This window comes from Sceloporus occidentalis, unplaced genomic scaffold (assembly GCF_023333645.1).
Source record: "Sceloporus occidentalis isolate IW3139 unplaced genomic scaffold, rSceOcc1.0.p SCAF_20, whole genome shotgun sequence".
NCBI classification, from domain to species: domain Eukaryota; kingdom Metazoa; phylum Chordata; class Lepidosauria; order Squamata; family Phrynosomatidae; genus Sceloporus; species Sceloporus occidentalis.
The window spans coordinates 7,895,722-7,908,183 of NW_028317000.1; the positions used below are offsets into that span (position 1 = coordinate 7,895,722).

Below are 12,462 nucleotides of genomic sequence, written 5' to 3' on the forward strand. Positions count from 1 at the left end.
AGTGGGGCAGGATTGGATGGAAGTGGGAGAGCAGTAACTGCAATGGGAGGCTGAAAAAGCGCCCACACTTAAATACATTTCCATGCTTAAATACAGTGAGTTTCATTCACCACATAAAAGCAAACCTGTCAATCAAATAGCCAGGCCCCGCCCACATTTGCATTCCAGCCAATCCTTTCCCGCCACGCTTTGAGCCCCGCCCCCTTTCCCTCCCACCTGAAAGGCAGCGATGCGTCTCCCTCCCCCGTCCTGAAGCGTGAAGCGCTAGTGCGCATGCGCGCTGATTAAACGGCGCCTCTCCCGTTGGGGCGCATGCGCAGACGTGAAAGTGTGGCTCTTTTTAAAAAAAACGGAGGGAAGAGGCGGGCGCCATTTTGTTGGGCCGCTTAAGGTTAGAAGTAAGCGAGGAAGAGGCCCACAGACTCTGAGAGAGAGAGAAGGAACAACTACTGCCTGTGAGGGCCTTGTAGGCCTTCCTCCATGGCTGAGGCCTACGTCCATTGGCCCCTTGGGGCTTTTTAATCACTCTGGGCTCTGGGGGGGATTAGGATAACAAAGCATGGAGCCCAAGGCCTTTGGAGGAGGCGCCAGGTTGAGCTCCACAGTGTCCTGCAGCATCTAAAAAGGCCAATGCGATTCTAGGCTGCATCCATAGAGGTATAGGGTCCAGTTCAAGGGAAGTCATAGTGCCACTCTATTCAGCTTTGGTCAGGGCCTCACCTGGAATACTGCTGTGTCCAGTTCTGGGCCCCACAATTAAAAAAGGGATGTTGAGAAACCGGAGCCATGTGTCCAAATAAGGGCAACTAAAATGGTGAAGGGTCCGGAAACCCTGTTAGGAGCACCTTAGGGAGCTGGGATGTTTCGCCTGGAGAAAAAAAGGTTAAGGGGTGATACGATAGCCCTGTTTAAGGATTTGAAGGGATGCCATATTGAGGAGGGAGCAAGCTTGTTTTCTGATGCTCCAGAGAATAGCACACAATGGAGCAATGGATCCACGCTGCAGAAAAAGAGATTCCAGCTCAACATTAGGAGGAACGTCCTGACAGTAAGGGCTGTTCGACAGTGGAATATGTTGCCTTGGAGTGGAGTGGAGTCTCCTTCCTTGGAGGTCTTTAAGCAGAGGCTGGATGGCCATCTGTTACGGATGCTTTGATTGAGAGTTCCTGCATGGCAGAATGGGGTTGGACTGGATGGCCCTTCTTGGGGTCTCTTCTAAGTCTATGATTCTATGAATCTGTGCTCATAATGGTAATAAGTTGTGGATGTGGGACATTTTGCAAAACAAATGAACGGTCAGAAAAGGGGTCCATAGCCCATCTCTCTCTTGTCAATTCCTCTCATAACAGTCTCAGCATTTTATATTAGCCAGTTGAAAATGTAAATTAGCTGTGTTTGAAAAGGAAAGTGGAACATGAAAACATCTCTCTCTCTCTCTCTTTCTTATCCTCAGGTTCACATGAACTGAAAATCGCATTTGAAAACTCAGTTTGCTTAGTCAATCAATCAATGTTTATTGATTAGCCCAAGGGCCATCTCAAACTATCACAAAGCCAAATAGAACTCTATATAAAAACTCTCTATGAAAGAGTTCTCTGAAGATGCCAAAGCCACAGATGCTGCGAAACGTCAGGAATGAACCCTTCTAGAACATGGCCACAGAACCCGAAAACCCATAAAGACGATGGATGCCAGTGATGAAAGCTTTCGACTTCACATCTGTGTAAAAGGTTAGCAAAATAGCTCTTTAGAAGAGGATGAGAAAGCCTGTTTTCTCTTTCATGTTGTTGTAGTCACTGCATGAATATTATCCTAAACGACCATGACGAAAATAAAAGGTAATTAAATATAGGCTTGATATCACTTGATACCAACACTTTTCAAAACAGGAACCTTGACTCAAAGGTCGCTTGCTATCCATTTTGCAAAGAACAAATCTGCCAAGTTGCCTAGGTTCATTTCAAACACAGAAGTCAATTTTATTTTATTTATTTATTTTGTAATTTGTTATAGTTTTTTATTTTTATTTTATTTGTCAAGTTACCTGCTTATTTTATCTAATTCTATCTTGTATTATTATCTATTGTTTTATATGTTTTTTGTTGTTATCCTTTGGAATATACGCCTTTGGCAGGTTTTATTTTTATCGATTTTATTGATGTGTAAATCAATGTATCTATATAAATAAAGTATAATAATAATAACAATCAAAGGGATTTGAGTGATAACAATAATTGTATAATTGTTTGTACACTTCCAGAGAGAACTAAGCCTGTAGCTTTCCACAGGGAAATTGTTTTTAATCAATAGAAACAAAACTTGAAGAGAACGTATAAAATGAGGCCCATCATCAAGCCAAGAGGTATAAGAAGCATTCAGTTGTGAACATCTTTCTCTGTGTGTTTAATTATAGGCGAATTTTCCACATTTGACTCCGATAAGCATTCGCTTGGATGTGACTGGAGCTGTTCAGCTGGGTAAGTACTTCAAATTATAAATCCCTTCTTTATTTTCTTCAGCAACACGTTCTTCTAAAAGTGCCATTATCGTAACTGGTTCAGACAAACACTTCTTCTTTTGAATAAATACGTGTCTAAGGGGGTAAAACAGACCGCCCCTGATAAAGCCAGATTAGGGCCGCACCAACTGGACGCAGCTGCCCCAATCCACCTTTTTTTCCAGCCGAAAAAGAAGCTGCAAAGAACCACTCCTTTTTGTGCCTACAAAAAGCTGGCTTTTCTGTCCCACCACACATTAGGGGGCTTTAAAGTGCCTAAACACCACACCGCCAGAGCGCCTGGAAGCTGGCCCACACGTGGACAGTGAGAAGCTGGCTTCCGTGCGTCTTGAAGGTGTGTGTGTTGTCTGAATGCCATGCCCCCCAAACCAACTGCAAGCTGGCTTTTTATGCTGGTCTGTTCCGGCCCTAAGATTCAAATGGTGGAAGCGAGAAAAGAAAATTAGCTTTTTGGTACTAATTTTATGGGGGGGGACACACTAATGAGCATATCCAACATTGCTTTGATGTGCCAAACTTGATGGGATAAGAGTTTAAAAAAGGGGACATTCATGAGGCACCCTATTTCATGTAATGCATTTCAGTTGGTTTTTGTACAGGGTCATCCTTTTAATCCTCTTTAATATGTGTGTGTGTGTTTATTCCTCCCCTTCCTTAGGATGCTTTACAAGACCCTAAATCTTCTTAAGTTTGGCTTCCCAACTTTTTCTTTTTGTTGGAGTCTGAAAAATACTGTAACTAATCTGCTAAAAAGCTTTATTTATACAAAGGGCTAAAATAGCCTATTAACCTTAGCTAGACAAGATTAATAGTCTGCTTCACAGCACAAGATACATAATGTGTTTTTACTTAACAGCTGCAAGATGGTACAGATGGGCATCGAGCTCCAGCTCCTTTGGCTCAGCGTAGCAGTAGTACTCGCAGCATTGACGCGCAGGCTCCAGGTGGAGTAAAGAAGGGCAGTAACAACAGCAGCAGATCTCAGTCTGTGTCTCCTGGCTCATTCCTTGCCATCTCCAATGAGTGAGTGAGGCAGTGAGGAGAGCCCATGCTCTGCTGATGACTTGCTTGGGGACCCCAGAGAAAAAGATACTTTTGTTTCATGGGGCTAGATGTCTGGGCTAGAATTCAGAGGGGTTAGGAGTTGGAGTTGAGATAGGGTGAAGGGTGAAGCGTGAAGGGCTTAGGATGAAGGGTGAAGGGGCAGGCTTGGGGCAAGTGTTTGTTATTTGGGGTTCAGAGGTGGTTTCTTCTTCTTCCTCTTTCTTAGCTGCACCTGCTGAAAACAAGGTTTTCTTAATCATATTATTATTATTATTACATTTTATTTATTTACAACAACCTTTTACACCCCTCCCTTGGGAGTTAGTGGGGCAGATGGAGGGAGCAAGGGAAGGGGCCCTGTGTGCCCTTCATCTGCCCCAATGCCTTGGAGGACACCCAGCTGAGAATCCCCCAGAGCCATGGGGCAGAGGGAGGGAGCAAGCGAAGGGGACCCTTGCTTTCTCTTTCAGGGCGACTGGGAGAGAGGGGAAGGAAGCGGGCAGCCATTGGCTGTGGCTGAGGGGACGGGGCATGCTCCTGTCGGGAATGGAGCTCGCAATGGCGGCTTGCCAGGAGGAAGGAAATTGCAGGCCCTGGCAAGCTGCCGCTGCCCCCTGGCTCAGTACCCCCCCCCCCCAGGACTGAGGGAAGCCCCCTACTAGGTCCCAAGGGACAAAGTTAGGCAGGGGAGGGTGCCAAACACAGAGGTAAGGAGCCATCGTTGGGAGGGAAGGGAAAGGAGGGGGAGGAGGAGCTGGGAAACTCGCGAATAATCAAAACCGCAAGTTCCAAGACCGCGAATATGGAGGGGCAACTGGACGTACCTGTGGTAATTTGGGAAACTGGCACATTCTTTGGCTGGACCCTGAATTGCTCTCAGAGTTTAGGTGGCATCTGGTTGCTTGCAGAGCGGAGGCAGCAGCTGGCAGCTGTTTGAGGACTGAAGGAGGTTTTCCTTGACATCCAGTCCAACCCCACTTACCCCCCCCCCCCAAAAAAAACCCCAAAACCTGGCATCCACCCCACCAAAAAAAAAATCACTCAAGATATTTTTTTCCACTAAAAAAGGACACTGGGATTGTTAAGGACAGCTTTGCTGTGCTTTAAGCATGATTTGAGTGTTGGACAACAACTCTGGAGATCAGGGTTCAATTCCCCACACCTGAATGCAAACCCACTGTGAGCTCCAGAGTCTCACATATTTCCCAGTCGCAAATATGGAAGAATCTAATCAATCAACCACAACTTATGAAAGAAACCCAATTCTATATTAGGGTTCCGACACTCTCGTCTAATAAAATCAAAAGGAAAAGCTCCTACTAGTTAAGACTTAAAAGTTAAATTTACCCTTTCCCTCAGGAAACACTGGTTTATAGTTGCAAGATAAAAATACCTACCTGGGGTGTTTCATGGTCAGTAGTGAAGGTAAAAGTTGTTTCCTTGACCTCTATTGAGAAGTACAGTTCATTCGTTTCTACGCGAAGCTGGAATGGAAGATATGTATTCACTAAATAATAATGCATGGTAACAACAAAACAACAATGGTCAGTTACATACTGCTTCACCCACCTAACCAGTTTACAACTGTAAGCTAATTGGTTCCAACAACCAGAAGGATGCGAGCCTGAGTCAAGCTTGAGCCCTTTTTGCTGGTCTTGAACTCGCAACCTTATGGTTTTGAATGAGTGGCTGCAGTATAGGCACTGAGCCCCTGCGCCACCGGGGCTCCTATCCATATTAAGCCAGAACAACAAAAGGCAAGTCCTTCTGAACATATATATATTATATATAATTATTCATTTTCCCTCTCTGTATTTGATGACACAGGACCAACCTTCCTCTATTTTTTCTTTTGTTTTGCCTTTGATCAATGCCGTCAGTACATCCATCTCTACCGCTTCGTAAAGTTTAGCTAGCCACTCTTCTATTGTTGGTATTACCGAACTTTTCTATGATTTGGCAAAAATAATTCTCGCCACAGTAATCATATATACTATAATACGCTTAAATTTCTTTTCTATCGCTTTGTCGAGTTCGGAGGTCATGTTTAACAAAAACAGGAGTGGGTCAAAGGGGATTTTCTCATTTAAGATTTCCGAAAGTGTTGAGTGTATTTTTTCCAGAACTTTTCTGCTTCTTTACATTTCCACCATACATGATAGAAATTCGCATCACGTTTTTGGCATTTCCAACATGCTGCATCTCTCTTCTTGTAAATTAGGTTAATTTTATATGGAGAAATATGCCACTGATGCAGGGCCCTGTCTTCTCTTTTTCCTGAATGAATGTCTTTTGTGGTGCCTTTCTTTGTGGGGAAGACATATGGGAAGAAGACCAAGCTTTTAAAGTGGATTGTTGGAGCCAGTGTGGACTAGTTGTTTGAGCATTGGACTATGACTCTGGGTTCAAATCCCAGCTCGGCCATGGAAGCCCACTGAGTGGGGCATCACACTCTCTCAGCCTCAGAGGAAGGCCATGGCGAGCCTCCTCTGAACAAACCTTGCTCAGGGAAACCCGATGAGAGGGTGGCCAGGAGGAAGAAAGGACTTGAGGACACACAACAACAGCAAAAAGTGGGTCTAGGAATCAGAGAAAAGGGTGAGTGAGTGAGTGGGAAGGGAAGCAAAAGTGGGTGGATAGGAAAGGAATGGGGCCAAAGTCTGGGAAGGAGAAGGGGTTATGGGGGGGGAGAAATGGGGTCATGGAAACCCACTGGGTGGCACTCTCTCAGCTTCAGAGGAAGGCCATGGAAGGCTTTCCTGAACAAGTCTCTTGGCAAGAGAGAGAGGAAGGAAGGAAGGGAAGAAGGAAGGAAGGAAGAGGGAAGAAAGGATCTTGTCGTATTTTGAGATGTGTTTCTTGCCCTTGTCAAGTACAATTCTGTCAAGTTCTGTTTTATTTACACTTATTCCAGCCGTTTTATTATCTGTTTTGAACCGCTCCGTTATTTGTCTGTGTGAGAACCAGTCATGCATTATTATCTCCTCAGACTTCATTCGTTCGAATGATTTTAATCCGATACCATTTCCACTTTCCAAGAGGGATTTGTAGGTCTGATATTTAATTTGCTGCTTTGGTTTTGTTCGTTGAAAGAAAGCTTCTTGTGGAGACACCCACAGGGGTAGCTTATTATAGAATAGCCTTTTTATTTTCAGCCATGAGGATAGTAGAGCGTTTCTCACAAAGTGGTGAGAGAAATCAGAATTTTCTTTGCGTTTTTCGTACCACAAAAAGGCATGAAAGCCAAACCTCAGTTTGACACTTTCCAGATCTAGTATTCTCTTGTTGTCCAATCTTATCCAGTCCTCTAGCCAAAGCAAGCAAGCTGAAAAGAAATAGGAGCTTTAGGCTGGGTAAAGCGCATCCTCCCTGTGCAAATTTTGCAGTCAAGATCTTCCATTTGATTCTAGCTTTCTTCCCTGACCATAAAAATTTTGAAAGCTCTTTTTGCCAGTTATCTAAATAACGTAAATGTGAAACAATTGGCAGGTTTTGGGAAAGGAACATAAACCTGGGTAAAACGTTCATCTTAATAACTGCTGCTTTACCTAGAAAAGAAATTTGCAATTTAGACCATTTCACCAAATGTCCTTGTATCTCTTTCCAGGGTTTCATGTAATTATTTTGAAAAAGATCTATATATCCTTTTCATCAAGTAAACACCCAAATATCTTACTTTCCCCCCCTATTTTAAAGCCCGACAGCATCTGTAGTTCTTCATCTTTTCTCTGTGACTGGTTTTTGGTTAGGATTGAGGTTTTTTCATAATTAACTTTGAATCCCAAGACTTTTCCATATCCTTGTAGTATCTCTGACACGTTCTACAGAGGTTTTTGGATCCTCTAAATACAAAATAATGGCGGGATACACACCGCCATATAGTACGTATTGTATACGTACTAGGGTTAGGAAGGGGCGGTGCTTCCGCACCCCCCTAACCCTAGTACGTATACAATACTTACAAGATGGCGGCGCCCCTTCCACATGGGCGCCACCATCTTTACGTACTGGACGCATAGCGTCCAGACGTGTCACGGCGCCTATGACGTCGCGAATGCGCCAGCGGTGCCTCGCGACGTCATCAGTGCGCTGCGAAAAGCAGCTCCGAAATGGAGCTTCTTTTTTGCTCCGCACGGGAGCCGCGCGGTTTGGCTGCTGCAGCTCCCGCACGGAGCAAATGGCGCCAGCGGGAGACCGCCGCAAAGTGGCGGTCTGTATCCCGCCAATGTCATCTGCGAAAGCCCTCAATTTGAAACAACCATCTTTAATTTGCACTCCTTTTATTGCTTGGTCACTTCTTATTTGAGTATTTAAGATTTCTAATACCATTATAAACAACAAGAGTGAAAGAGGACACCCTTGTCTGGTGCCTCTTTCAATGCAGATATTTGGTGTTCTTTCTTCATTAATGATTATCTGGGCTTTCTGTTCTTTATAAATAACTGCAATCCACAGTGTCACAGAGTCTTCATATAAGGGACAGACACATGTACTCCCTTCTGTCGCATTTGATATCATGAGTACAGCATTTCCGGATTCCATGTTGGAAAGTCTGGTATCCCATCTCACCAAGGTGCTCTTGAGGTGGTAGTAATCTGCCCTACAACATCTTGGACTGCCTGAAGGAAGAGGCCCCTCCCTGCTCAACTGTCATCTTGGCCTCAGAGGGAGCCATCAGGCAGACCAGCAACATCAGGGACTGCCTGAAGGAAGAGGCCCCTCCCTCCTCAACTGTCATCTCGGCCTCAGAGGGAGCCATCAGGCAGACCCAGCAACATCAAGGACTGCCTGAAGGAAGAGGCCCCTCCCTCCTCAACTGTCATCTCGGCCTCAGAGGGAGCCATCAGGCAGACCAGCAACATCTTGGACTGCTGAAGGAAGAGGCCCCTCCCTCCTCAACTGTCATCTCGGCCTCAGAGGGAGCCATCAGGCAGACCAGCAACATCAGAGACTGCCTGAAGGAAGAGGCCCCTCCCTCCTCAACTGTCATCTCGGCCTCAGAGGGAGCCATCAGGCAGACCCAGCAACATCAAGGACTGCCTGAAGGAAGAGGCCCCTCCCTCCTCAACTGTCATCTCGGCCTCAGAGGGAGCCATCAGGCAGACCAGCAACATCTTGGACTGCCTGAAGGAAGAGGCCCCTCCCTCCTCAACTGTCATCTCGGCCTCAGAGGGAGCCATCAGGCAGACCAGCAACATCTTGGACTGCCTGAAGGATGAGACTTCTCCCTCCTTTAACTGTATTTTTATTGTATTAGCGATTTTACTGTACACCGCTATGATCATCGCGGAATAGCGGTCTATAAATAAAACATATTATTATTATTATTCCACTGTCGATGTCCAGATGGAGATCATCGACTAGGGCGACCGTGGCAGTTTCAACTCCTTATCCCGCCCTAAAGCCGGTTTGAAATGGGTCCAGATAATTGGCTTCATCCAAGACAGCCTGAAGTTGGAAGGCGACTGCCCTCTCAATCCCTTTGCCCAAAAATGGTAGTAAAGAGACTGGCCTATAGTTGTTCATTATCAGGGGATCTAGAGAGGGTTTCTTTAAGAGTGGCTTAACCACTGCATGCTTAAGTGCTGATGGAAATTTCCCCTCTCTAAGGGATGCATTTATTATAGTCTGAAGCAGTGATGTTACAGCATCTCCTCCCTGAATGGTCAGCCAAGATGGGCAGGGATCGAGGGGGCAAGTCGTCCTCCTTACACATCCAAGGAGCTTGTCTACTTCATTGGTACTCACAAGCTCAAAATGATCCAGTCTAACGCAGTCCACAGAGTCACTGGATACCTCTCTCATAGTCTCTGTTTTAATGCTGGCATCCAGATTGACCCTTATCTGAGAGATCTTATCAGCAAAGAAGTCATTGAATGCATCACAGCAGGCCGTTGTTGGTTCTAGTAATACGTTCGGGGTGGGAGGCAGTTGGATTAGCTTTCTGATCACTCTGAATAGCTCTGCTGGACGAGACTCTGCGGATGCAATACGTGCAGCATAGAACAAGTTCTTTGCTGCATCAATTGCTACTCTGTAGGAAACTAAAAGGTTTCCTAGGAGCTTCTTGTCAGATAATCGTCGATGTTTCCACCAGTGGCGCTCTAGTCATCGCACGGCTTGCTTCATTTTCCGAAGATCTTGAGTGTACCATGATTTTTTATTTGAAGCAAGCTGGAGAGGACGCTCGGGAGCGATGCTGTCTATAGCCCTGGTTAGGTCTTTATTCCAGGTATCAACCAGGGTGTCGACAGAATCGCCGTCATTTCCAACCATAAAACCCTCTAGGGCTTCCTGGAACCTTTTGGGTTCCATCAGCCTTCAAGGGCAAATCTGTTTAATGGATCCTCCACCCCCAAGGGGGGTGTGGGTAGTGGCTTTTAGGCCAACCTTGACCAGCTTTTCTGGATTACCAGATCCCTTATCATAGTCCTTACAAAACAGATCACGATGTCCCTAGGTAATTTTTTTATCTTGTGCTTGAATAGAGTTCACTCTGAAAAGTTTATCGATTTCCAGATCCATTGTTTCTTCAGAGACATTTATGTATTTGGCTAAATTGGGTACTATTCATTCCGAAAGGTCTTTGTAATTTCCCCCCGATATTCCTCTAATTTTTATGCATTGTTCTCTATATCTGAGCTCGTTATTCTATTCCACGATCTGCAGCTCTTCTTGTTTCTTGGAGAGCTCATTCATTGTATTTTCTAATTCCGTAGTCCTTTCCCTGATTATTTCCATCTCTTTCTGGGTATTTTTTTTATGTCAGCTGTCATCTTTTCCATTTTCTTTCCCAGATTTTCCACTTCTATTTTGAAATCTTTTCTGATTTCTTCTCTCGCCTCTTTTATTTCACCTCTTGTTTCCTGAATAGATTCCTTCATATCTTCTTTCAGTTCTTGACGAAGTTCTCTCATCTCTTGCCTGATTCCCCTTCCTCGCTTTTATATAGTATTTCACCTCTGTCTTAGTTAGTTAAGCAGGAGTTCCATTGTTTTGAAGCCTTTTACAACAGGGAAGTTTGCAATGCAGTAAATAGTCCATTACGTCTCTTTCAATGCTTTACTGCTTTACTATGGTAGAGTTACGGCTGGAAACATGGGGAAATGTCACAGTAGCAGGTAGGAAAATTATCTCTCTGCCATTATCTCTCCTTCAATGAATTTATTAGCGAAGCTTTTAAATAGGCCGGGACGTTTTGAGTCTCGGCTCCAGCCGCGAGCGACAACAGTAGGCGGCTTCAGTTCTTCGGCTCTAAGGGTTCGCTGTTTCCGGGATAAACCTCCGAGGTTTGTCCTCCCGAAACGTCCGCATCCTCTCTCAAAGAGCCCCCGGCGAACCGTTGCTTAAGCCCCCATATCAGGGGAGTTTTGGACAGGTTATTGCAGGTCCTGTTCATCCAAGAACCACTGTTGTAGGAGGCCAGGTCATGGAGCATCTTCCTTCAATGCCCTGTTGCCTGGAAGTCGTGTTAATGTATATTTAAGGTAAAAATGTTCAGATGTGGCCATCTTTTTTGGATGCATTGACTGAGGTTTCCTGCATGGCAGAATGGGGTTGGACTGGATGGCCCTTGCGGTCTCTTCCAGCTCTATGATTCTGATTCATCTGAGCGGAGTACGAGGTTACACCACCAAATGTAACAACATATTCTCAGGGAAATATCACGAAAACTTACACATTTTGATGTTGAGGACTTCATAGCACTATGTTCTGATATCCTGAAGTTTTTGGACGGATCTGGAAAAAATAGTGAGAGTTTATTTATTTAGTTATGTTATTTATACCCTGCCCTTCAGCCCTAAAGGCTTTCAGAGCGGCTTACAATTATTATTGTTAATAAGACGGTTCCCTGCCCTCAGGCTTACAATCTTAAAGACATGACACAAAAGGAGAAGGCAGTGGTGGTGGGGAAGGGGATGAAGTCTAGTGGTTCTTCTCTTCCTCTGATGCTTGGACCAAGGCAGATGGACTGGAGGGAGGGCACTCTATCTTCAGGCTATCCCTGATGGAGCTGGGCCAGCCTGTTCACTCCCTCGCAGGCCGAAGGATGACAGTTATGGAGGGAGGGCGCTCTATCTGAGGTTAGAGAAAGTCTAGGAGTAGCTAATACAGCAGAGGACAGGATCAAGATTCAAGATCATAGAATCATAGAGTTGGAAGAGACCCCAAGGGCCATCCAGTCCAACCCCCTGCCATGCAGGAAATCAAGATCAAAGCATCCCCGACAGATGGCCATCCAGCCTCCGTTTGAAGACCTCCAAGGAGGGGAACTCCACTACACTCCTAGGAAGTGTGTTCCACTGTCGAACAGCCCTTACTGTCAGGAAGTTCCTCCTAATGTTGAGGTGGAATCTCTTTTCCTGCAGCTTGCATCCATTGCTCTGGGTCCTAGTCTCTGGAGCAGCAGAAAACAAGTTTGCTCCCTCCTCAATATGACATCCCTTCAAGGATATAAACAGGGCTATCATATCACCTCTTAACCTTCTCTTCTCCAGGCTAAACATACCCAGCTCCCTAAGGCATTCCTCACAGGGCTTCATGGTTTCCCGACCCTTTACAATTTTAGGGTCTGGACATGCTCCAGTTTCTCAATGTCCTTTTTGAATTGTGGTGCCCAGAACTGGACACAGTATTCCAGGTGTGGAAGTAGAAAGAGGGGAAGGCCGAATGCTAGACGGATGGACTCTACTAAGTAGGTCATGGGTATGACTTTGGAGGACCTAAGCAGAGCAGTGGAGGACAGGGCGTCTTGGCAATGTCTCATCTCCAGGGTCTCCATGGGTTGAGATTGACTGGAGGGTGGATAACAAAAACATCTACACTGTAGAAATAATGCAGCTTGACACCATTTACAGGTAGCTCCATCCTGTGCAATGCTGGGATTTATAATTTTATAA

General features: G+C 45.2%; 1 long non-coding RNA gene across 2 annotated transcripts; it reads left to right on the plus strand.

The window, feature by feature from the left end:
• Nucleotides 1-366: 366 nt before the first annotated feature.
• On the plus strand, nucleotides 367-2,728 carry LOC149301884 (uncharacterized). 2 transcript variants are annotated; one of them, XR_016272169.1, is made up of 3 exons: nucleotides 367-455; nucleotides 1,454-1,730; nucleotides 2,414-2,728. It is a non-coding gene; the product is annotated as an uncharacterized LOC149301884 (long non-coding RNA). The 2 variants fall into 2 exon arrangements; XR_016272170.1 differs by lacking the exon at nucleotides 367-455 and adding an exon at nucleotides 779-1,048.
• The last annotated feature ends 9,734 nt before the right edge of the window (nucleotides 2,729-12,462 follow it).